Here is a 26,611-nt window from a genome sequence, read left to right as displayed (position 1 = left end):
AAAAAGGAGAGCCAGAATTCAGCTCTCTAGGTGTCTGACCCATCATTTCAGCGCCAGCTGCCCAGATATATGCCAAAAAAACCCAAATAAAAAACCAGCACCACCCCCCTAAGTAACATCTTTCTTTCAAAAGAAGTAATATACAACTTTTTTTGCTCTTCCCTTGAGATGGGGCACATTCTTCTCTACATAATGATGTTGTTTTCTTGTCTGGCGATGTTGTACACACTGTCACAGATATTTGCTATGCAATTCAATTCATAAAAGTCAGCAACGTGTTGAAGTGATTAGCCATATTTGCTTAAGAGACGCCCAGTACCGGAATTGCTGGAAGAGTGCATAATAGGTCAGAGTTACAATATTGACTAGGATATGGGGGGGAAGCTTGTACAGTCACTTTAGCCATTCCTGTTTATGACTCCTAACATAGTTAACCTAAATACAGCTACTCTTAAAAGATACAGGTGGGAAGTAATTCTGTATAAACTGTATACAGTATAAAGTTTATGTGCAGCCAAGTGGAAGATGGAAAGATGGGGGAGTGGATCCTTGAGACACGGATTACTTCAGCTGCTAGGCAAAAGCGCTGGCACTGGCTGGAGCATCAAGTGTCCCAGCCCAGACATCGACATGTTCTTGAGGGAGTGCTCCAGCAAGGAGTATAAGGTCACCAGCGCTGGCTTGGTGCCTTGCTGCCTGGAGGATTTCCGTCTGTGCCTGGGGAATTTTCATCTGCATCTTTCGGGTGCTTCCCAGCCAGGTGGCACAAGGTGAGGCCAGAGAACATTTGGCACAGGTGTAAGAGGCAAAAAACATGCTGGCGTAAAGCAGGGAATCAGTGTGACACTCTACCTTCACCAGAAAGTAAGGCAAAGGTAAAAAAGGGAGGTATTCATTAGGGGAGAAAAAAAAAAGTCTCTGTCATGGAGCACAGACCTCAGAACACAAACTGGACAATGGAAGCAGCAGTGGGATTTTTCAAAGCACGAAAGTAGCTTAGCAACACGTATTTATTTCCTGTTTTAGAAAAGGTGTTATGAAGGCATGAATTCCTAGGAGATGAATCACATATAAAAGACACGCATTGTTTAGCTTTGAAATTGCATGTGGAACACCAGTGAGATAATTCAGCATATGCTCTCCTCCATTCATAAAGATCTGACATGTTGATCAGCCAGCACGCATGCATCCAAACACAGTAAGAAGTCGGAAAGTCCTTATGAAAGAGCATTTAATGTCCTTCCCCTATCTTTTCTGTTAGTGGCACAATAAGTAGCAGGTATAGATGCATCTTACAGAAGAGTAGATCCTGTCTGAGAGTTTATATCAGTACATGAGAAAACTGAAGTTAGAAATCTCCTCTCTGTTCCTAGTTTAGTAAGTAATCATGTAATAACTTACTTCCAGGAGCCCAAAATCTAAAGAAGAGAGTTGTTATAGTGCTAGTTCTGTTTGGGAAAGTGTAAATCTCAGCGATTCAGGAATTATGCCTCAGTGAAATAAAAGAAAATAAAATTTTACTTAGAGAATTGCCCTTTTTTTTTCTTTACATGAGAACCTTTCTGCTTTCATGGTGACTTTTGATTTTTAAAACCGGCAATGCTGTTTCTGAAGAAATCAGGTCTGAGTGGGCATAGTTTTAAAGGTTGCATTGATGACATTTATTGTTCAGCTATAAGTATGAGATCTTTGATGGTCTTGAGCAAGCTAAACTCTAGAGCTCTGTTCATAACCAAATATTGTTCCACCTGTGTTGAAAGATATTTATTGATGCTTAGCAATTTATATGAGGTCATCGACCTCTCAAAGAGGTCTCTTGCTTGAAAATTTTATTGCCATGTTACATTACTTGACTAAAAATAATTAACTTTCTACAACATTATTTAATGACACCACCAAACTATGAATAATAAGGTGAAACAGAAATGTGAGACCATAGAATACTCTACCTTGTGCTCACTGAACTGTTTCTGAAAAAGAAAAACTATTTTTAAAAAATCCATGATAAAAATGTCCTAGTTCTGTTCCTCAGGGATTTGCATAGTCCAGTAACTGCAGTATCTACACTGCCTCCTAAGCTTTAATATATTTGCCCTCACAACACCTTTGTGAGAGAGTGAAAGGGCTTTTTTTCTTTCCATAGATGGATACCTGAGAGATGGAATAAATAGGAATGGGCATGGAGTGAGTCTTGAGATGCTGCAGCCAGGATTAGTGTAGATAAGCAGGAAAATATTCTAGAAAACAGGTTTTGCAGCAAAACGCCTGGGTATGTAACTAGTTTTTATCCCCATAAGCAATATGAAAGCAACTCTTGGTAATTGCTCATTGCTAAGTGGCTTGCTTTCCCTGTCGTGGTTGTCATTTTAAAAAGGCATCTATCTACCCCTGCAGCTGTCTACACCTGGGTGTATCTGGGCACACCTTTACTTCTCTCACAATTTGCTGTCTTTGGCATCATGATGGGAAGCTTCCCTGTGGCAAGCACTTGCCGGAGCTTTTCTGGAAGAACCAAATGCTGCTTATGGATAAAGTATGAAGGAAGGAGGCATGGCGAGCAGTAAGACTACACTCGGGGATTATAGCAATTGATAAAGAATAAATATGGTACCTTACAGCTGAGTGAGGCTGTGGAATAATGCTCTTTTCAAGATCTCCCAGATGGCTCAGCCTCATTAGCTGTCTTGAAACACATGAGAAAATGGAATCTTTTCATGTTCTCCCATTCCTCATAGTTTTCTTTGATAAACCTATACTTAGAATGAAAATAGTGATTTAACCTGTCTTTTATATTTACCTTCTCAATAGCCCAGTCTTAAGTAACAAAGATTCATCCCTCCCCAACACCTTCAGTCTCCCTGTGCCTGGCAGAAGGTGGGAGATGGTTCAGCCCAGGGCAGAGATGCAAGCAAGGGCTTGGGAAAGAGGACTGACTGTTTCTCTTGTGTTTTTCTTGCCCCAGGGCCCATGCCAGCCATGTGTGTGTCAGTGGCTCTGTATCCAGTATAAGAGCTCAGCAGCCATTTAGAAAAGCAATTCCCAGGGTTTCTGGCTCTCTCAGTTCTCTACAAGTTAATGTGCACACAATTTCACAGCCGATTTCAACCCAAGCCACTAATGATGGTAATAAATGTCTTCCAATTGTATTAAGTCAGATGTAATTGGGTATTTCAAAGAAACAAGATGAATGGGACAGATTAGATCTATGAAAACATGAGATTAAATTCTGCTTCCACTTGTAGCAGCCCTATTTGAGTACCAGAATTGGTGTCCCTGTACTACCAATTTACATATGTCTGTATTTACCAATAAATCAAACATCTGTGCATGTATATAATAAACCTTGCTATTTTTAAAAGAAGAGTTTTTCTTGTTCTCAAAGGAAATGGGAATTCATTGCTCTGCTCACACACGTCCCAGAGGCAGCAGCAAGCACTTGCTTGAGAGGTGTTCCTCATTCTCCCTGTGCCCATCACCCGGACAGCACTTGCAAAATGAAAGTTGCTCTTTTTGACTGAGTTTAAGGGGAAGCAAACCCAACTGCAGGCTTCTGACGTGTTCACGGGAGGTGGACAGCATTGCTCTGCCTGTAAAATATGCTCTGAATGAAGGAGAAGGCAGCATATGTGGGTTGAGGTGGGCATTAAAACTGACTTTTGGGTATTTTGGAGACACTCTGTGCCTCCTTAATGTGACAGCCTATGCTAGGAGTCCCTTCCCAGTGACTGGGCACTATCTACTGAATAAGAACTGCAGAGACCCCAAAGCGTGCATGCCTCCCAAGGAATAAAGCGTTACTCATGAGAAATGGAAACAAGGACAGATGCATGTTAACTTCAGGCCTGGCAGGATTTGCCTAAACATTACAGAGACAGAAGTCACTGAAGTAAAAGCATGAAACAGTTATAATATGTTGATGGAAGTATTTCTCCACACAAGCAAAGTCAGGTGATGGGATTGCATTTTGAAGGGGATCACTAATTTGACAGACTTCAAAAGTATTGATAACTATGCAAACAGAGACAAGGACATACTCTGTAGTCCCTCTCAGGTGTCAGGGAAGCCCTGCATTGGGCCTAACACCTATGTACATTTTAAGCAAGTCTTGTCTTAGACTCACAGAGCCATCCAGGCTGCAAGGGAGTCCTGGAGGCTGCCTGGCCCAGCCTCCTGCCCAAGGCAAGGCCACTGAAGCATGGAGCAGTAGGTAGCAATGAAGATTTGACAGAGCAATAGCTTATTCCACTGAGGGTCCTAGAAGAGTTAATATAAATGGCAATACAGCATGATAATAAATTACATGATTTATTAGAGTAACTTAAATTATCCTAAATCAATGAAAGTTGGGAATTACTGAGCTTTATTAGGCTGAAAAATAAATGGAGCCATAAGCCTAGCTGTTGCTTGAACAGGGATGCTGTACAGCAGGGTTGCAGATATCATATGCTCTTCCACACCAGCATCCTGCCCAGGTCTGAGTCTCCACTGCCTCTGAAAAAAACCATGAAAGATGAAAATGCCCAAGCCAATGCCCAGTATAACTGCTGCAGCAGTCTATATGACAGCGTGTCGGAGCAATTGCTTTCAGATTAACTGGCTGTCTCGTCTAAAGGTAAGTCATAGCATCATCAAGGTTCTTTAATGTTCAAGACTGTGAAACATTTGAAAGAGTGTCACAGAAGAAAGTGAGGGTCCTGCAATGGAGTCTGGGCTATCCCCTGTCAAATTTGTTTTAGCATCCCAAGTGAGAAGGATTTACCATCACCTATGTTTTCCTTCAAACAAGGACACAGGTTGAGGATTCCAAGTAGACCTCGGCAAAAAATATGAATGCCTGTAAAGGAAACTTTTCCCGGGGAGGCTGGTAGCCAATTAAGAACATATTCTGAATATCTGCCCAGCCCCTTGTAATCTTATTAATTCAAATGTATTGAACTTCTAGGAAAAGCTAGAAATTGTACAACTATCTTTTTTTTTTCCCCTCCTTGCTTCATTTTGACCACTGATTTGATATGGCATGTGCACAAATTTGTATTACTGGAGTTCAAGAGCACATCGATTTGTTTGTGCCCAGGATATAAATCCTGGAAGGTCCTATGCTGAATGCAGACTAGGTAAAATTTTTGCAGTGCAAGAAAAAAAAAAACAACTGTAAGGCTGATCGCTTAAAAGACTGAATGTTTTGTTCCTCTTCCTTCAGCATGAGCTGCTGTAGCCAAGAATATTAACCCAAGTAACAAAAGAGATGGCTGAAGGGGAAGTGCAAGATGAGGCTTAACATCCTCCAGGTCTGAACTTAAAGTTCTTTCTGTAGCTGAAGCTGCTATTGTTGCTAAAAAGCCTATTGTCTGTTCAGGGACACAGGAGCAAGCCTGCCTATATTGCTTGAAATTCAAGGAGGGTGAATTACTGGAGTTACAGTGTGAAAAGAGTGTCTTGTCATCTGGAAGACCCAGAAAACAGTCTCATACGCATCTTTCTGAAGGTTGATATTTTCTTAGATGTTAAGGATTCACTCCTTAACAGTGAGTGCCATTTGAAAGCCCTGAAAATGTTCAAAGTTCACCTAGACAGGCCATTAGACAGCTGTGCTGTCTGGAGGAGTGGGAAGGAGCAGAGCGGCCAGCCTTACTGGCTTGCCGTGCCTGGGACAGCTGAGCCTCAGGAGACTGGAGAGCAGAGGAAGTGTCTAAGCTTGTACACCCCTCCATTCCCATGGGACAAGCGCACATTTTACCCATGGGTAGACTTAGAGCCTTGCAGGCCCAGTTACAACTTCATCAGTGTTAGAGGAAGTACCAAGCCAACAACTGGCCAAAGGCCTGCCTGGTGTAATTGCCTTGGCGTCAGACCACCCAGGTGTTTGTCCTGGGGTGCAACCATGGTGGGCAGGCAGGGACCACTGATGCTCTGGCTGTGATGCTGAGCACTTCTGGGGCTGTTTATGGACCTGCTGAAATGGGGAAAATGGTGACTTATGCAAATTATAGCTGGCCCTCCAGCCAGAAAAGCATGGTGGTTACCAGGCATGAATAGGCAACCTAATGCATGCACTTTTTTTTTCTGCTCCTCTGCATGCACCAAAGTGATTTAAGGCTCAGAGAGTGTTTCCCACAAAGGCAGAGGGCGGTGGGTTAGTGGCTTCCTTCCTTGCCGGGCTGTGGGCTGCAGGGCTCCCTTGGCCATGCTGTGGCAGGGGGTGATGAAGGAAGGAAGCGGATAACACACAGCCATCCTGCACTCACCAGGGAGGCACGGAGGAAGAGTCAGTGGTTCTGAGCTGTGAATATCCGGGATGCAGAATAAAAGCCAGGTGATACCGATCTCCAGATGGGGCCCAAGCTGCCGCCCAGCGCTGCTGCTGGGTCTGTGAGAACCACTCAGGAGCCAAAACCCTCCTGCGCCTCTCAGGCAGCACCTGCCATCCTGCCATCCTGCCACTCAAACCAGGGAAAACTGCACAGCAAGTCCAGCTCAGGCTTCAGCAGACCCCTGGAGGCAGCAGGGCGGTTGCCTCTTTTGGTGTTGTGGTGGGAATAACCCAAGCAGGAGACAGAGGGAGAAACTTAAAAACTAAGCTAATTAGCCAAAAGATGCTCACCCCCCCAAAAAAAACCATGAAGACAATAGCTGTATCCACACTGTTTTTCACTCTGTACCTATTATCTATCTTAAAAACAAGTAATGTTGCCAGATCAATGTATCATTTATTATCTTCTATACATAAGCTTGCTTCCATGTTCAGCCTTCTCATTAAACGAGCAGGGAGTCAACAGTCACTGGTTTTGATGGAAAGCATATATATTGCCAATATTCCAGCTTGTCTTATATTTTAAGTAATACAGAGAATAGGAAAAACACAATGCCCACAAAAATTGCAGTGAAAATTACAACCTAAGTATTATTCCAGTATCTAATTACACTGAAATCTGAAGGAAATGAGAAAACATCTAGGTCAGGTGACTTAATCAGTAAAACTCTCATTCATTCTTGTGGCATGTCTTTCCCCAAAAATATACTAGATTAACTAAAGGATTAAAAGCAAGGATGAGGAAGAAAAGAAAGTGGGTAAAAGTGGCAGTAAATTAATAAAAAAAGGAAAGATAATAAGGTCTTGTGCTTAAACAAAGTCTCTCTCACACCAGGGCACAGTTTGGTGTGAGAGAGACCGAGAGTACTTTTTTTTTTTTTGTTATTCATGTGGCTCACGGTTCAAAGATGAAACGCTGGAAACATCTGTGCTCTGCTCTGCCCCATTTAAATCACTTCAGGACAAATCCAGCCCTGTTGTAAGTGGGTGTAACTCTGTTCAAGGCAGTGGAGTTGCACCTGCTTACACTAAGGCAAAATTTGGCTCAGTTTGGATCCAAATTAACTCAACATTTGGAAATAAAAATGAGAAGCTTGGCATATTCCAGCATTTCATCTGGAATCTCATAACGCCTGAGATTACTTTATCTAATAGATTTACAGCTTGAAAATTATTTTATTGTGCTATCAACTCAGTCCAAAAATCTCCCTCTTGTTGCTCCCTTCATCCTCACTCCCTCCTCTCCCTAGGCAGGAGGATCGGTCCTGCCTTGGCCCATGTTGGCCTGCTGCAGCTGGTGGAGAGCATGGCTAATAACAGCACATCCCTTTTGATCTCCAAAGTGCTCCACAGGAGACAGATAGATTGTTCCTGTTGGTAAGGCTGGCCCTGCTGCACTCATCTGCCAGCTTCTCCTCAGACCATAAGGATGTGAGTGTCTGAGGATGAGGGATGCTTCCTGCACCGACACTGCCGAGGACTGAGCCAGCAATGTCTGGCATCACTGGGAAGGAGGAAGTCTGGTTTCCTCCCTTAATTACTAAAGAACTGGTACAGAGGCTTTTTTGGGGACGAAAATAATTACTCAATTTTTTTTTAATTACTTTTGCAGCTTTGTACATCTACCACGTTTCTTTAGGAGACATAAGGGACAAGAGGTTAAGCCTGGAAGCTGGTAAGCATTTAAATGGGCATCTCTCAAAGAAATGAAAGCACAAGGAAATGTCCAAGATCCTCCACACCAAACCCACCCATTCAGAAAAAGCCTGAGTAAATAGATAGCAATTGCAATGTGTTGGGAAAGTCAACAAACTCAGGCTCTCTCACACGAAGGGGGAAGTGAATTCCTGAATCAAGGATTCTCTCCTGAGGAGACCCTGTCCACAACCCTGGGAAGTACAGAGTTACAGCCTGTTAATGCAATTTCTTGCTCACCCCTCCAGAAGGAGTAGTCCAAGAAAGCACCCTGGAGCCTAAGAGAATCTGGCTCAACAGAGCAGAGTCACTTGCATTACGCTTGGAAATGAGCTGCAAGACAAATTAGTCCTTGCATTACACGTTTGTTATGTTTGAACATTGTTATATGTGCATAGATATACATGCGATAGCCCAGCCTTTTAGGGACAACCAAGTGAGCACACTATCATGATCCACGAAGGGCTGTAAAAACACCAGTAAAATTTGCAAAATTGGTAGGTGGTAGGAAATGCTGCTTGGAGAAGAGGAAAAACACATATGGCTCAGCTGGGAAGGTAGTGGCCTCTTGGATTAAGTACTTGCAGAATCAGAGTGGCTTAGGTTGGGAGGGACCTCTGGCAGTCACCTGGTCCAACCTCTGCTCAAGCAGTGCCACCCCTAGAGCAGGCTGCCCAGGACCATGCCCAGGCAGCTCCAAGGCAGGAGACTCCACAATCTCTCTGGGCAGCCTGTGCCAATGCTTAGTCAATACTGCCTTGGTAGAACCTCACAGCCCAGCATCTGTCCATCTTTCAATCACAGGATTGCCATTTCACCCCCGTCTCAGCCTGGCAGGGAACTGAGCGGCTGCTCTGCCTGTGTGGGATAGCAGGTGGGTCACCTGAAGGGTCAGCAAGGTACTGATACCACCACAGGGCACAGTGTCCCATTGCTTCCCTTTTCAGCTTCATATTCGCATGAATATGCAGGTTTTATCCATTCAGAACACAGCACAAACCACACTACTGAAAAATTAATAATCCAGATTTTCTCCAAGTGGAAAGAAAGAAGCAACTTGAATGGAGCTTTATCTGGCCTTCATTAATAGACGTGTTCCTGTCACCTCAGGCTTCAGAGCAACATCTCCCTCCCAGTAGACATTTGAGAATCAGCATTCCCACCACACCTTCATCTCTTACAGGAGGGAAAACAAGCACGTGCTACGGCAACACTCCTCATCTACCCCATATCTCCAGCCAAATACGAGTTGGTCAAATGATCCACCTTGTCTTAGCTTGCATGCTGCTTTTGTCACACCATATTTTTTACAAAGACTCTTTTATTAAGCCTTTTTTATCAAGCTGAAGACAGAAGCTTGTTCATAATATTGTCCATGTCAGGATAAGACTGAACACATTATTTGTAAAATGGTGAAGCTTGGCTTTTCTGAAGGAAATTGTCAACAGTTGCCATGAAAGCTGTTTGAAAGAAATCGCTATTTGCCTGTAACAGTTTCATTGACAATGAAGAACCTACTTTGAAACCACAAATAGCAATCAGCTCACCTTCCAGTTCCTTCTTGAGTTTTCCTATTTAAAGCACACTGGATTATTTCCTAACAGCATGCAAATAACAGAGTTTGGATCAACAACAAGCTAAGGAAGAGCACAAGGAAACAGGACTACACCACCCAGACAAGGGCAGCAAGAACCAACAGACCTTTTATAAAGGCAGATGTGAATACCTGTTTGGTGAACATCAGTGGGAATTTTGCCATTCGCTTCAAACTGCTATGGTGAGATCCATAAGAGTTTGAATCTAAACACAAAAAATATAACACTGACACTTTTGGACACCAAGGAGAACAAGAGAAGTTAGTCGGTCAGCAGAAATCAGATATTACATCTTTTTAGGCTCTGTTTGGGATATTTGGAGGTGAGAAGTTTTGTAAGTATACTTACTGTTATATTTTACTTTATGCAGGAAACAAGCTAGATTTTCATTTCTTCTTCAAATGTTCAGAAGTTATTTTTACCCTCAGTAAGTCTGCATTAAGAAGGGATGAAAAGTCAAGTCTGTCATGGTGTGCCTTGGATGGAAGATTAGCAAGGATCAGCAAAAAAAATTTAAAGAACATAATCAGATTGCTAATTCTATGATAATTCTGAACTGGGAGCTAACTCCTGCCATCAAGAAATGAAGAAGTGCCTCTTATTATCAATGATTGTAGTATCTCTGATTTTTCTCCCTATCACATGGGCTGGTGGCAAGATCCAGGCAGCGTAACTCATAACAGTGATGACTTGTGTCATACTTCTTCACTGATATGTAACATCTAGAAAAGAATTTGTTTGTCTTGGCTTCTGATTACACTTGTGTCAGTCACCAATGTGTGAACCAGAGCCACCAAGTTTCTCCTGTCACTGGAGTCCAGGTTCCATTGAAATCATGTATTTCCAAGTCTGGAATTTACCCAGAAAGCAGGGGTATTTTTGTCTTTCCTGCAGATGTCTGTAGGACAAGCCTAGCAATCTGTAGAGTTGCTTGTGATTTCATGCACTTGTTAAAATGAGCAATTCCTGTAGTTGCCTGTGGTAATTACTTGCTTTGTTTTGACTTGCTCTATTACGTATTTTCTTTTGCCTCCCAGTCAGAGAAAAATAAAATTGCTGATAAACAATACTACTGTGTGATACAAAGTATTCAGAATTGTGAATGAAAAAAGCTGGCAGGGAGGGGAAAATAACAGAGGGCAATTTTATCATATCTGTTTGATGTGAACCAATAATAAATGTGAAGTCTGTATGATCATGGGTGATGTTTTTATATACGTATCATATTTTAAATTGGTTTGGGAGAGAAACACATAAAATTGACTGGTGATGTGGCAGCAATTATGCAAATAGAGCGACTTGACCATAAAACACTTTAAAAGGGAGAAGGTAGCTCAGTAACAAGTAAGCATACAAAATGTTGTTATTGTATCTGTCCTAATGCCCTGACATCTCTCCTGCCAAAGCATGAAAGGAATGGATGTTGTGTAACAAAATTAAAACTTTATAAAATGTCAGATGAAGGTCATAAATAACTTCTACTTATAAAAAGCATGTCTTTAATTGTCGACTGTGTCTTTCTTACAATTCTGTTCAGTCTTGGGCAAAGTTCAGGTTTATGAGACCAGCCTTGTGCAGCAAACACACCTTTGCTCTGCTGCTTTACTGCAGCGTTAATGGTTCATTTGCCTTTGGGGGTAGGGGAAGGTAAGCGCTGCTGTTCTAGCCTTTATCTTTTGCCACTCAAATGAGAACCATGAGGTAATATTAGTTCATTGAATCTTTCCATGAATTATTCTCAGTTGCTGTGAAAGCAAGTAACAGCAGAGTGTCCCCCCACTGCCCACTCCACAGTCCCTGTTTTTTGCAGCTGCATGAATCATAACTGATGCAAAATGGTGGATGCTTGAGAAGGGGAAAAGAAAAGGAATGATGCGTATTTTCATCCTGATCCCAAATGAAGCCTGAATAAAAGTACTGTCTGTTCATTTTTTTCTTTCTTGCCACTTGCTTGCTTGTCTTCACCATGTTTTAATCCTACCCCAGGCCATGTGTGTCTCTATATGTGATCATGACCCTAAACAAACTTAACCCCAGTCTGCAGTGCATGCACCATATCCCCACAGCCCTTCCAGCCTTCCTCAGCATCAGCCATGTGCTAGTGGCATTCCCCTTGGGGAGGAAGGTTTAGCCAGCAGCCACCTCTCCAGCAAGTCCCTGGCTAATCCATACTGATACCTGCAGTCAAGCAGTTACTCCATTTCTATGGGCTTACTATATCTGTATTTGCCCCGGTCATACAGGTCAGAGCCTGAGGCATCTTGACCCTTTAGCCAAGAGCCTGGATCATCTTTGAGTGGAAACCAGGGGGCAGCACTCATCTGAGCACAGCTTTGGCCTTAATCTCACCTAGATTTGGGGAGTGGGTAAAGAACTTTCCAATAGCTGGGAAATCAGAGATGTTTGTCTGGAGGCAGCCATGTCATTAATTTTAACAAAGCAGAAATTGCCCCCAAGGACAGACTGGTGAGCAGTAAGCCAAGAAGGAGACCTACAAGCATGCACCACAACAGAGAGGGTGGAGTTCTTCTCCCAACACACACTTCTACCTAACCAGAGCTATCAGGAGATATCTGGGGATCCTGGAGAAATCCTCTTTTTTCACCTGGCCGCTTCGTCCAGGCAGAGTTTGAACTTCTCCCACAGCAGCTATTGCATGCCTTTGGCCAACTGCTCTCCTCAGCAGTCATTCCAGTGCCATTGGGCATGTTTAGTGCATAGGACAATCTCATCATGCCTGTGCTCTTGGCCTAATGCTTTTGGATGTCCCTGAGAGACCAGCTGTGCCCAGACAGGCTGGTCCTGCAGCATAGGCTTCCTTCTTTTTCTATCAACTAACTCCCAAGCTGAACATGGCCTTTGTGTTTACTTCTCTGGAGATGACATAACACTGCATAAAGACAACCATACTCCTCTCAAATACCAATAAACGGTGTCAACTTGATGTGGACAGCATGCCGCTGTGCGATCCAGGTTTTGAGATATGAGAGAGAGTCATTTATCAGAAGTGGCTTGGCAGGGATCAGCTGTCCACAGTATGTTCAAAAGATGACCTGGGGACCACCAAATTAAACTAATAGAAACTGGGTTCATGACAACCCAAAGGGGTGGTTCTTCTCACATGAGGTACTAGATCTGTGCAGTTACTTGTCAAAGGACACTGTGGATGCACACAGTTTACATGGGCTCAGAGGGGAACAAGCCCTGGACAAGAGATCCATTGCAATCTACTATGTAAATAAACTGCAGTGGCTAGGAAAGTCCAAAACGTTCTGAGTTGAAAATGGTCAGAGTGTGCAAGGGAATTAAAGGAAAACACTATACATACTTGCCCTGTTCTCACATTCCCCAAGCATGTAGCCAGTTTTTTGTAACCAGTTTTAGAGACAGAGTATTGGGCTGGAAGGATCCTTGAGCTGAACCAGTACATTCGCACGGATATTTTCCCTACAATTAGACTGCTAAATGCTTTTTTGACATCTAGGTAGGTCATAATAAAAAAATTTAAGAGGGATTAAATCTTGAAACTTCTACTCTCCTGGGCAGAAAGTCACTCCCACTCCCATTATTTCACAACTAGTTATGGAGACTGGCTGAAACCAAGACTGAAAAGGTGAAGGTGAGGAATCTCAGCTGCTCTCAACAGTGTTATAAGGCAAGACCATAATCATACTAGAAATGGTCATGATCATATAGTCCAATAGTCAACATGAAATAACAGATGTTGATTTCTCCCATGTGCAGAAACAGTGATTTTCATACTCTATAACAAGATCAATACGTCATCAGCAGCAAACACCACGTCATGACATGTGAAGTTCTATGCACTCTGGGAAACCAGGAGTTCTGCCCTGTACAGCTTTCGAATGACTGTGCACATACATTTTTTTTCTCTTATTTGGCTATTGAGCAGGTTTCTGGAGCCCCTGTCAGGCATGAAATCTCACAGACAGATAGGCAGCCACAATGGTAACAACTTCCATGGCTCCAGTAAAGACAGTAGGTTAGTGTTACCAGGTGAGATGAACAGGTCTTGGTAAGATCACACTTTTTAGCCCTAGTGTTGTCATCTGCATTTAGTCTTGTGTCCAACTGGACTAGCATAGAATTAGCTGGAGATAGGAAAGATGTATTTATTCTCCAACTCCAAGAGCAGGTATACCCAGGAGATAGTACTTCAACACAGGACACATCAGACACCAAAGAAAAGGCAACATTTCATCCCATGTCCTGCAGCTAGTCCAAACATAGAAGTGTAATTCCTGCTGGAGTCATTTAGCACTTAAAGGAACTAGTAGGCAAGTGAGAAAAAAAAAGTCCATCTCTGATTTAAAAGCAATGTTTGAACCTGGCACAGCAGAAACAATAGTCTGTTTCCCAAGTGGAGATCAGGTATGTTTATTTTACTGAAATATATGGGTTTGTGACAATCAAAAGCAGATGTTCATTAACAGGCAGAGACGTAGGTAGGTTTCCAAGGCATAAAGCATGAGGAGGGCAAAGAGGCAAAACATTCAATCTCCTGCCTTGCACCTGAATGCGCCCGGCCCCTTAAATCAGTTTTCAACAACACTTCTTGATTTTCATGTTTTTAAGCAACAGCTATGGAGATGCTGCTCAGCTAGCCTTGCAGAACAAATACTTTGGAGATCATTTTGATTCCTATTTCAGGATATTTCCCTTTTGTTTGTCTTTAACTGGACCTGGGATCTGGAACTAGACTTGAAATCTGTTGTCTGAAGATGTGCAGAGCTGAGAGACTTCTTTTACAAACCCACTGCAACCTTCAGTCTGGAGCTGAGTTCCTTCAGAGCCTGTGTGTGCTCTGACCCCATGTTCAGTACAGAGGAACCCCTGTGGACATGTTACTCTGTATATAGCCCTTAAGTGTCTCCTAATGGTTTGCAGCTCCCTTGCTGGAGGTGAGTGATGTTGCACCAGACCAAGGCAACCTTATTTCAAGCAGGAACTGTCAGCAGAATCAGTGCAAGGTCAGCCGCTCTGGTGGTTCCTTTCAGGAAACTACTCCTCCTACAGACACCCTTACACTAAACAACCCCCCTTAAATACATGTGCTGCAGCATTCCTCCATTCGCTGGCGTCATGAAGACTGGCAAAAAAACGCCATGGCAGCAAATGTTAGCAGACTGCCAGATCAAATCAAGCCCCACTTTCCCTTGTACAAGGACAACTCCAAGATAACTTAGCAGTTGGCTGAGTTTCTCTTTCCAAACAGTGCAGCAGAATATCAGCATAAGAAAGTCTCAGGAGGGTTTCTGCCAGGGAAGTTGAGTGATGGGACCTGTAACTGAATTCAACACACGGGCAAAAGAATTATTTTTATCAGCCGACCCTGAGCACGCCTATAAGATCATGGTTTTAAAATTTTGTCTACAAGTGCGTCTGAACTGCAGTTCCAAACCAAACTGAGGTCTACATGTTGCAGAACAGTCACTTGAGCGCTTTAAAAATTGAAAACAGACAAAAGAAACAGGGTTGGATTTTGACTTGTGAAAATTCCCCAAATGGCACTCTGCGTTCACTTTCCTTCATCAAAAAGCCTGAGACACTTCTGTCCACCCACCCACATGGTTCACGCTCCCGGAACATGTGTGGTCCCAGACCAAGATGGTTGGTTGCCCACTAGACTATGTGGCCTACAAGTTATCCTCAGTGGAAAGGCTCATGAACCCACCTTGCAAAACAGCACTGAAGGGGAGGGGATCCAGCTCCTCAGCTGCTGCATTTCAGGGATAGTGGTCACAGTAGCAGAATCCTGGTCCTAAGTCCTGCAATAACCTTCCAGCTACGCAATTGTACAACATATGATACCTCTGACATAAAGGTAATAATATTGGCTATCTGAAGTGGTAATGACTAATTAGAGGTCTAAGGCTGAGTGCTGGTTCTCATCAGCAGAGGCTCCTGGGTCCCTGCTACCTTGAGAGGGAGGTGGCAGAAAGGAGCTTGACAACAGCATAGAGAAGGACTCCAGTGACACCAACGGGCCGAGGAGCTTCTTGATGTCCCCCTACACATGGTGCAGAGAAGTGTTTTGGCAAGGTCAGGGAGCAATGGGCATGTAGGCTGTTTGTTGACACCTGGCACAGACCTCGAGGCCATATGAGTGGTAAGTAGGTCTATCAGCCACATCCACAAAGGATGCAGGAGCTGGGGTCTAAGCCATGGAGTGGTCTTTCCAGCACCCCTGGCTCTGCTCTGCTTCCATTGCTTAATCCCTGCACTGCAGACCATGGGACGGGGATAACAAAGTTAAAACAGGTATTTGACACCACAAACCTTATTTCACTGTGTTATGAAAAGTCACACAGGGCAGTCTTTATTTCCCAGGCTCAGCATTCAGAGCAAACACGCTGCTGTAATCTTTAGCAAATACATTTTTGCTTGCTCAATAAATCTGTTCAGAAATCACACATTTCTATTCAAACTAGTCACTAAAGAGTCACGTGTTGGGGCCTATCTCTGCTTTGTGCTGACACTGCATAGGCAGAGAATCACGTGCCTTCATGAAAAAATATCCCCAGTCTTATGGCAGGACTTGGCTCAGGGTCACATAAGACTCGTCCACACTTCATATCATATTTCCTATTTTTGCTTCACCAACCAGTCTTGAAATGTGTCATTTCTGTGCAAGCAGACAGACACGCACCACAGATTCACACCAAGTGGCTGTATCTATGCTGGGAAATCAAATGGGCCAGGGAACAGTCAAAGGAGTACTGCAAATCACAGCCTATGTCCCCCATGTTAGGATATATTACCCTCCAAAGGAGAGGGACAGCAATCCAAAGCAGGAGCAGTCCCTGGCCCAGCTGCTATTGCCTATCAATGGTAGAGTGCTAGGTGGTCCTGACCAAAACCATGCCAAGGAGTCACTCGTATGAGCTGTAACACACCATTGCCCATGTCCTGGTGCTGGTGAGATACTGCCATAGTCCACCAGCTGGGACATCACCTGGGACCTGGAAGATACTCAGTAAATGTCTTCTCTGTGAATGACTCCTGTGAGATTTCAAGAAAACTATAGAGGCTTTCTCATCCCTGTTGATCCATAAAATGGGGATAACAAGCCCCACCTATCTCAGCAGTGGAGGGAGGACAGGTCATTTTCCAACTTGGGTAGTAATGGGAAAGCATGTGAGTACCCTGGCTGTACAACTGGGTTTATCCCATTTTGTTTGGTAATTTTCATTTGAACAGAGAGTAAAAACTGATTTCAGTGGGTCTAATTCATAATCAGAACAGAATTTTGGCCACTGCTTTAAATTACAAATTAAGCCATTCATTAATCTGAATTGGAAAGAGGCATATTTGACATAAACAGGAATATATACCTTTAAAATATAGAGTTAAAAATATTTTGCCATATTCTGAAATGAATTGTTTTGCATTTTGTTTCCTATTAGTATATATCTTTTTTTCTTCTTTCATTTGTGTGAGTGAAAGATGATTATCCATTATATTTTTATGACCTACTTATTGCTGTTATCTGGAATGATACCACTACCTGAACTTCAGTAAAGAGAGGTTACCACTTCCTCATATTTAGGAACCTAATAAATGGGGTGGAAAACAGACCAGGAAGTGCTTTTATTCAGTGCTGTGGATTTAAAGGTTTTTCCAATCCCTCGATTGCCCAGAAATATATGGGAGAGAGCCCTGAGCGGGAAAGAAACAAAACAAAATGCACAGGATGAAGAGAGGGAGAGAGGGAGAAGAAGAGAAAGACGAAAAGAGGGAGGGAGAGGAATAAGGAAGGAGGGAAAGCAAGCAAGAAGAAGGAACCACCCAGTCTGACGTTCCCTTGCTCACTCATGCACCCACATGCCACTACAGCATTTACAAGCCTGCAGCTCCACCGGATGCAAAGCACCCCTGATTTTCAGACTTTGGTGCTGAAGATCCTCCAGATTTTGCAGCCCATATGTAGACCTACACAGAGATAATATGCTTGAAATGCATAATTTAGCTACAGTTCTTCTAATCTACCTGGCCTTCCCCTTATACATACAGTAGATCTCAGTTTAAAACCTGAAAAGTATATACCATTTATGTTGCTCAGCCTTCTGCTATATTTCCACCTTCAGGGAAGGTGTGAGTGTGAGGGAATCATGGTGGAAAGCTGTTATTTTCTGAGGAGCATTCTACCCCCAGCAGGGCTTCACCTCTGGGTAATGCAGGTTACATAAGTGTAGGCTCTGCTTTGAAACTCATGCATGAGACCGTTCTGTGAAAAAGCTTCCGTGCAGCAGTGAGGCTTTTTGCAAAGGCTGATGTGTGAAAGACTTTCAAATGCATATACTTCATGGTCAGGGAAAGCCATAAATGCGAGACTACATCCTCCGCTGCCGTGGGTTCACAAAACTGCAGTGATGCCAGGAGATGGAGAACACTCAACAGCAGGTGAGGGTCAGCTGCAAAATATCTGGTTTTCCACATGGAAGAGTTAACTGGAAAGACGGTTAAAAGACAGTATTCCATGACGTCAGTGGTGTTTATGACATGCCCTTTAATTACCCTTACCAGTAAATCAGCATGTGTACTTTAGTACTGCAGAGTAGGGCATACTTCAAAGAAAATAATAGCTCTGTTGATTAGCTAATGAATATGCTATCAGAAAATTCAAGGAGCCTTTTCACTATTACTCACATTAAATAATAATGCTAATTAAAAACATACTGCATGCCTCAGGTCCGCTGCTCAACTTCTGAAATGTGAAACTCTCACATTTATTCTTTGAATTATCTGTTCTGTATTTATTAATAGAAGAATGCTGTCCTATCCCCTGGCTACATATTTAATTCATAGAAGCACAATAGTACACACAGAAGAGAGGAGTGAATCTAATCATATCTGTGGTTGGAAAATAAACCCCCTTTCTCTGCAGTGCTGAAGAAGCCCTATCCACACGCATTCTGCCCAAGGCTGCTAGCTGAGACACAGCCTTGGTGTTCACATATCGGGTACCATCCTGCAGTTGAGGGTGACACCCCAGAAATACAGTATCGGCACTTCTTCTTTTCCTCATTTACCTTTAAAGATGATAAGAGAGCTCAGATAGTCGCTGCTGTCTCTCTCCAATGCTTTTACTTTGTCTGCTTCCATAGTGAAGTTCCCTCTCTGGCTAGAGTGATTTTACCTAAAAGATCCATTTAATTTGGGCTCTTGTTCTTCTACACATCTCTAAACTCATATAGACTTTATGGGCCAGGTTCTGCCTTTCTGGAGGACTCTCTCTTGGGGGCAGATGTCTTCAGGACAGCATGCTGCCGCAGTGTCTGTGGGTGCCTATAAGTATTCTCTGATGCAAGCAGGGGAAGTGCAGACCATGCCAAAATTACTGCAACAAGAAGTTTGGCAAATTGTAAATTTTCCCCAAAACTAAGAAGTCTGCCATTAGAAAATGTACAATGCAAGATATAACCAAAAATTCTAGAGCATTTTCTCAACCAAAGAGGTTCTGCAAAATGTTTATATTCCTGTCAAAGGAGGCTGGTTGTGATGAAATTTACTTTTTAAAAAAAACAGGTACTTTAAACTCATGAAATGAGAACAACAAATGGAACATCTTCAAAAACCTTTGCTGAAGAGACTTGATCTTCTGATCACACTACAGCTTCTTGTTCATTCTGCTTTTCTCCTGTGCTGCAGCTGTCCTTGATCTTAAATCCTCTCCCTAAAATGGTATATTCCCACTGCCTTCTGCAGGAATGCCTTTTATTAGCAGAGCTCCATCTGACCGTTACTACCTTGCTTCCCTTCCACCCATGCAGAGTAAGTAACACACTCTCATTTTTTTAACTACAGGGAGTGTTTGTTCTCTTTTAAACAGGCCGTTTTTGCTCAAGACAGAATTTCTGGGCCCAAAGTGCAAGCTCCGTCAGCAGCATCCCAGGTGGGCACTGATCTCCGGCACCATCCTTGGGTGGTGGAGGTTGGAGCTGACTCCTGATGCCCCAACAGCAGGGGGTTGACATGCCCTCCCCTGGGTACAGGGGGTAGCCTGGGCTTTTGATGGCCAAGATTACCTGATAGCTCTGGCACCTGGCAAGCCCCTAAACCGCAGACTGCCTGGCTCAAACCATCTGGGAAAGCTAGCTGAAGCCTGTCCTGAATTCCTCTGCCTTTTACAAGGCTCCTCCCAATGGCTGAGTCTTGATCTAGGTGGCTGCCTTAGGTAGTCTCATTAATTACAAAGGTGTCAAACAGATACTCCTTGCCTTTGTAGCAAGCACAGCTTTTACATTGAACCAGACAGCTTGCTGCTTCCCATGTGCTTGCCTGCTTTAGCCAGCTGTAATTTAGGGCTGGGCTCATCTCTTTAAAAAGTCCTTGTAAATCAGAGTTCATGTCTGCCTCTGAGCTGCAAGGAGTTTCACTCCTGACTGCAAGGGGAGCAAGAGCAAGCCTGGGGCTGGGAGAGATATGGAAGCTCTCCATGTAAATCTGCATGAACAGAGAGGCAAGGTTAAAATATCTTGGAACCGTGAATGGCTGAAACGTCAGAGTTAACGTTTCACTCACATAGGTTTCTCCATCAATGGAGAACATTAAACCATGAGTGAAGCATCCTGACCACCTTTTAGGTTGCCTGGAACAGGGAAAGCAGAGTGTACATCAATATCATAGTGCATCAGTATGCAACAGGTGTGAAATTAGTTTCTTTCAGCTTTTCCCTGAGTTTTTGCTATGTGGCTTATTTCAGAAGCACTGATCCTTTGCTTTAGATAAGAAAGGGTTTCACAGTGTGACAGATTTGACCCTGTCACACAATCCTGAAGCAAACAGTCAGGCTCACACCCCTAGCTACTTGCACAAGGGAAAACTGCACACACCATTAAAGGCAGCGAGATCAGGACTGGTTTACGCTGAAGAAGGTGTACGGCACACAGCTGTCAGTGCCTATCCACATCTTCCCTGATGAACTCAGCCACAGAGAAATGGTAAGATATCGGTGACTTGTTTACAAAGCCCAAGTCTGCTGGGATCTGTGCTTGAAGTTTCTTACTTTTGCTGAAAACTGGTCATGGAGACTTAGAAAGCCAAGCTGTTTTTCCTGAATTTCCTGCTTATGCAAAGCTTTCATTTAGTCCCAGGAATTTTATCACTACTCTGTGCAAAATGTAAGACTGGGTAATAAAGTGGGAGCTCTAACTTTAAAGACACCACTGACCTCCTTCTGCCTAGTGCACAGTTAATCCTAACAACAGTTTGGGAGAAGCTGCTTTTTTTTTAATTTTCTGAGAGTTCTAAATTGTACAGATTTCTTCATGCCTATTCTGAGTGTAGCCACAGTGCTTTTAAAAACCTTGAAGGAATCACTTGGTGGTTGCAATGAAGAATACACATCTTGTCAGTAAAACTTTTAAGCAATTTTTTCCCCATTAGATAAAATAGCAATGTTATTTGCCAGTCTCCATGTTCTCACCTTGATGTGAAAAAAACAAAGGCAAGTCAAAGTTACTGGAAACTACTGGACATTATCTTGTTGTAAGGAAGGGAGTATTGTTGTCCTTGGGAGCTTGTTCCAGGCTGAAATGTTCCTAACAGTTTAAAATAAAATTAAAGTAAATGAACCTTGTGACATACTTCATTGATTCTGTGAACAGAGGGTACGGCTTATTTCTTGTCCAAACTGTGGAAACCTCAAGTGTGCCCCTGCCCTGGTATGCCCAGTGCTGGGGCAGGTGGGTCTGCCCAGACCTTGCAGGCACTGCTTCTCACCTCTGTCACTGATCCAGAGATGGCCCATCATCCCAGCACTTCTGTTTTTTTAATAAACTTCAATTCATGCAAAACAGAAGGACTATAGAACCCTGTGGGTTATCGTAGAAGAAGGAGAGAAGAGTAGAAGATCTAATTTTTAAAACTAAAGGCACATGCACACACATGGTGGGGAGGGCCTGCCAGAGGTCCTTGCAAGCTCGGTAAAGGCCATTTTCACCTTCTTGATCCTCAGGCACCTCAAGTCACAGCGAGCAGAGGCTGCCCACAAGCAGCTCCACATGATGCTGCTGTGGCCCCGTCGCTGAAGTTTAGGCACAGCAGATCTCCCCTCCACCAGGCCTCCTTCCCTCTCCCCTCCCCAGGCTCCTGGCCAAATATACACACCCTCTCCTGACAGCACGGCCACTCCTGCCTTTGGTGCAGGAGACAGGGGGGGCACGTCTGCCAAGCTTATCCAAAATCCCTTCAGAGTGCAAATGCTCACCAGGATCTGCCTGGCTGGTTTGGGGGTCCTCCGTACTGCAAAGGTGTGAGAGAATGGACAGCCAAATACACAATACATCCTCTCCCCCTCATGCTATAAGATTGGGGGTCCTCTGTAAGCAAGGCACAAAAAGCAGCAATTTTTTTAATGTTATTGATTCCCATGAGAAGAAAAACTAGAATTTGGATCACAGCTGGGGTTTGGTGCACTATAGAAACCCACCTTCGCCCTCCTTTTTTTAAAATCACCACATTTGCAAGATGCTCCACACACCTCTGTTTGTTCTTCAGGCTGTGGTCTTCACAGCATCAAAAAGTCACGGACCGAAGGCCTGCAGACTGCAGTCTTCAGAGATGGTTTCCCTCCTGCTTCTCCAATAAGCTGCCTGGCAGGCCCTGCCTATGTTCCATGCTGTAAGAGACAACAGATTTTCAAGTTTTGTTTGTTCAACTTTGAAACATGGCCTTTTCTTCTGTGGAACTCAGGATGTATTTAACAGGAAACAATAAAGATGCAGGACAGTTTTGGAGAGGAAGTAGGACATTTTAGGTAGGCAAAAAAATAATTACTTATGCTGAAACTGGGTCAAAACACCACAGTGTTTACCACAGCTCTCAGGAAGAGTGCCTTGGGTTTTTAATAATGTCAAAAATTCAAGATCTCAGCATTGGGTCTCATCCTAAAAAGTAATACAGTTTCAGACCAAATGGAAACTAATCTGGCCTATAAATCACAATACAGCAGATGTAACCTGCTCAGTCCTGAGTCCAGTCACTTTTGGTTGGCTAAAGCTGATCTTCCAGCCAGCTTTGTTACAAAGGCATCAATAGATTGAGCACTCATCTTCATCCCTTGCTGTCGCTCCCTTCGCTAATTATGTTCAGTGTTTCATCTGAAGCTGATTTATCTTATGAATTAATCCAGCTTCACCTTCTGGCCACTAGATTGTGTTACATATTTCTCTGCAGGGTCAAAGACTTGTGATCACCTACTGTTTTCTCCCCATGAAGGGACTTACTGAACCAATTACCTTTTAGTCCTCCTTTGGATACTCTAAGCAGACTGTGGTCTTTGAATTGGTCAAGGCCAGATGTTTCCCAGAGTCTTTAAATCATTTCTGTGGTTCTTTTTCCTACCCTTGCCAATTTTTCAACATCCTTTTCAAATGTGGATGCCAGGTCTGGATGAAGCATCCCAAAGTAAAATTACCTCCTTACTCCTACTCAGTATTTTCCTGATTAGTTGTTCAAGAAGTACATTAACGTTTTTGGTTGCTACGTTACTCTGACAATTCTTGTTTGACTACATGTCCATTTGGGCACCTAAATCCTATTCCCCTCTCCTATATATCATACCAACTTTCATCAGATATCATTAAGTGATTCCAAAACACATAATGAAGACCTCAAGCCTTTTGCAACATGTGGAGCAGAGACCACTTGAAACTGCTCCTCAATCCTTCATTTTCCTTCTCGCCAGCCCACTGCAATAACCCTTGCCCTATATTTTAATACCGAATTCAGTGTGTTTGACACAACCCTGGAATGTCCAGTGTATACAGATTTAGGAACTAGAGGATCTGTGAGGAATGAAGCTCAGGACAGCTGGATAAGGAAGATCTGGAGCTGTGAGTGCACAGGAAGAGTTGAAGTCCATTTTGGGTTTCTGCAGCCTGTTCTCAGCTCAGCCTCATGGAACAGGGGCAGGGTGTAACTCCCAGATCCCTTCTTCTCTTTGAAATGAGCAGAAGTGATATTATTTTTATGCAGGAACAGACAGTAAATTACCCAAGTTCTATATGGCAAATGTTAAGAGGGCTGGCGTATAGCTCTGTCTAGCTTTGCAGCAAGAAAACCAGAACAAATCAGCTACTTTGGCTCCTCACTTCACACCCAGGTCCTTGCCCTCTGATCATCCTCATGTAACAAAGCCCACCTGCAGTTCTGGAAACAGCCAGGCACCTCTTACTCCTTTAGGCAAGCTGTCCAAGGCTGGTTCTCTCTCCTTTACCCAGGCCACCAAGCCAAACCCAGCAGCTGTTGCACCCTCACATACCTCCACAGCACTCGTACCACACCAGTATACACCCTCAATGCCATGCTGAAAAATACCATGGTAGGGATCTCAACTTATTACAAATACTTTGAACAGAAAAAATATGACTATGGTTAAGGGTGACAGGAACACTACTAAGACAAAACCTGGGACCTAGGGAAGACTGGAGCCCAGGGTAACACATGTGGCCAGGAGCAGTCCGTTCTTGAGGGGCCACCCAGGCAAATGTGAGCCTTCTAGTATTGCTTGGTGGGGGAGCCTCAAGCAGATGCCTCAAGTCATTGGCTATTTAATTTCATTGTTTCCAGAGAAGAGGTGCTAAAGTGGCAAGTAACTGTACTCTTTTTTTTTCTCCCCAATTGTCAACTCAAGCTTCATTCTTGTACTAGAGAGCTGCTCTGGGGTCAGTCTGACTCATTCAGCCTCACTAGTAACCAAGAGCCATGGTCGAACTCTTTTTTTGTTCTTTCTCAGCCCATCCCAGGGGCCATCACTGAAGAGAAACAGGGATAACTGAGGAAAGCATCTGGCCAGGCCATCCATCAGTGATATTGATGATATATGAGACAAAGAAATGTCCAACTCACACACCCAGAACTGTGCTGGCTTAGCAGGACTAAAAGGTAAAATTACAAAAAAATAAAAAAGAAAAACCTTTATTTTGTCAAGCAGTAGCTGCTCCAGAAGTTGGTACACTTGGAGAGCAGTTTTGATGAGTAGGGAGGTACTGTTCTTACAGTCTTTTTCTATGTAAAATCATAACACAGAACCTGGCTTTGAGCTCCTCGGCATCTGCAGAACAAGGCGACATGGTGCTGTGCCCCCGCTTCATCTTGCAGAGGGATAGAAACCTGATTTAGCTCTCCTTCTGGTTCAAGGAGGCAAAGTATTTAATTCTTGATGGTTTTGCTGATAAGAAATAATGAGAAACACCTTCCCTAGGAAAAATTGGGTTTGAGTTTTTGTTCTTTTTTTTTTCCCTGACATCTCCTAAAAGAGCATTTTCAGCCTTAGATCAAAAAAGGATTCTTTTCACATAAGGCATCTTTTTATGCCCCCTGCAAGGCTTGTTATCTGCAGGAACCACCCTAAGCCAGACCCTTTAGGGTGCATTAAGGTGGTGCTGAGAAGGGAGCATGGCCTCCTGGGAGTCCTCTTATATTGTCCCACAGGTTTTCAAAGCAGCATGGGCTTTCACAGGCCAGCAAGAGCGTCAGCAGCCAGCTGACTTTTTCTGCTGGGTCAGCTGCCCAAAACTGGGACGCGCTTATCTAAACCTCCTGTTTTATGATAACTCCAAGCAACACAGCTCTGACGTACCCAGCAGTGAGTTTTGCCCTAAGCTTTTCAGAAGTGACACACCAAACTTCACCCCTGGCAAGAAAAAAAGGGAAAAAAAAGAATGCCGACCCCAGCTAAGGCTGAACACTCTTCAACACCAATTAGCAACAGTTTTTTATCCGTTTACGTGTCAACAATGGAAAATCACAGAAAAAGGCATTTTAATCAACAAATGCTTCAAAAGGGAAGATATTCACCCCCTTCTCCACACCTTTTGCTGTTAAAATCCAATATTTCTCTGCATGTCTCACTTTGCACTTAGATAGGGATTTGTAAATCATGAGATCCAAGCCCACATAGCCCCAAGGCTAGCAGGGCTAGGGGACCTGGCCACGTGAACCCCCAGGGAGCAAATTTGTGAGGTGCCCCAGCAACAAGGCTGGTGTGATGCCCCCACCAGGAAGGGTGAGTGGTCCCCACTCCTGGCTGGCTGGAGCAGCCCAAACCCTAGGCAAGGTTTGGCCTTATGTCTTTCTGCTAGAAGCCGTTCCTCTCTGAGGGCTGTGCTGCAGCATTCATCCCACAGTCCTCATGACAGCCCCAGGGTAAGGAGGCCTTACCCTCTTCAACTCTGTGGGTTGGAAAACCAAGGGACAGATTCTCAGCTGTTGCAAATCAGCATAGCTTCACTTGAGGCCAAGGAGCTATCCCAATTCACCCCAAATGCAATGTGGCTTAGGGACGCGAAGAGATGTGTTCCAGCTGCTCCACGGGTTGACAGCAGCACTGGGCACAGAGGTTGGGCATCTCAGCTTCCTGGTCTGCCAACGTAGCTGGCAATCACATGCAACGTTGTCTTATTCCAATCAGCTAAGCAATGCAGAGCACCAGTTCTCAGAGCCAGCGCAAGGTTTTCCACTCCTTCAGTAGCTAAAATTCACTGTCTTCTCTTTTCAGCAGCAGCACCTTCGGTTTTTGCTGCCTTTCACCTTTGGCCACCAGAGGATGCCAGCAGGCGCACGATGGCTCTGCCACCCAATTGGCTTTACCCAGTTACACCTGCAGTGGGTGACAGGCAGATCTTTGCACCCACAGGAGACCTGGGTGAGACCCTTTAGCTATGGTGTGAAGGCCAAGAAAAACCATGACAGTCCTCACAAGGCATGGGATCAGGTCCCCAGACTTTCATCAGAAAAACCTCCCACGTGCCCATGAGGGATTTGTTTTGGTGGGAGCGGGGCCCTGGTTTTACTTATCATCAGAAGGCGTAGTGCGGGGAGGTGCAGAAAAGCCACATGGAATGCAAACTTAGCTAGCCAGAGAAGGCACCTCAGCTGGAGACCTTCCTTGCAGCCATCACACACGCTGCCCATATCAGGTACATTTCCATAGCTTTTAATGTAGCTTAACAATTGTGTTGGAGACAAAAGAGAAGGCACAGTC

The 26,611-nt window shown here is 43.9% G+C and overlaps 1 long non-coding RNA gene across 1 annotated transcript; it reads right to left on the bottom strand.

Annotated features, from left to right (window-relative positions):
• Positions 1 to 4,288: 4,288 nt before the first annotated feature.
• On the bottom strand, positions 4,289 to 22,353 carry LOC142053337 (uncharacterized). The gene is made up of 4 exons (XR_012659188.1): positions 22,106 to 22,353; positions 9,949 to 10,076; positions 9,732 to 9,805; positions 4,289 to 4,491 (listed from the first exon to the last, which is right to left on the bottom strand). It is a non-coding gene; the product is annotated as an uncharacterized LOC142053337 (long non-coding RNA).
• Between the last annotated feature and the right edge of the window lie 4,258 nt (positions 22,354 to 26,611).

This window comes from Phalacrocorax aristotelis, chromosome 2 (genome assembly GCF_949628215.1).
Source record: "Phalacrocorax aristotelis chromosome 2, bGulAri2.1, whole genome shotgun sequence".
In the NCBI taxonomy this organism is placed as follows: domain Eukaryota; kingdom Metazoa; phylum Chordata; class Aves; order Suliformes; family Phalacrocoracidae; genus Phalacrocorax; species Phalacrocorax aristotelis.
The sequence above is the reverse complement of the archived record's forward strand: the minus strand, read 5'-3'. Positions and strand labels throughout refer to the sequence as shown.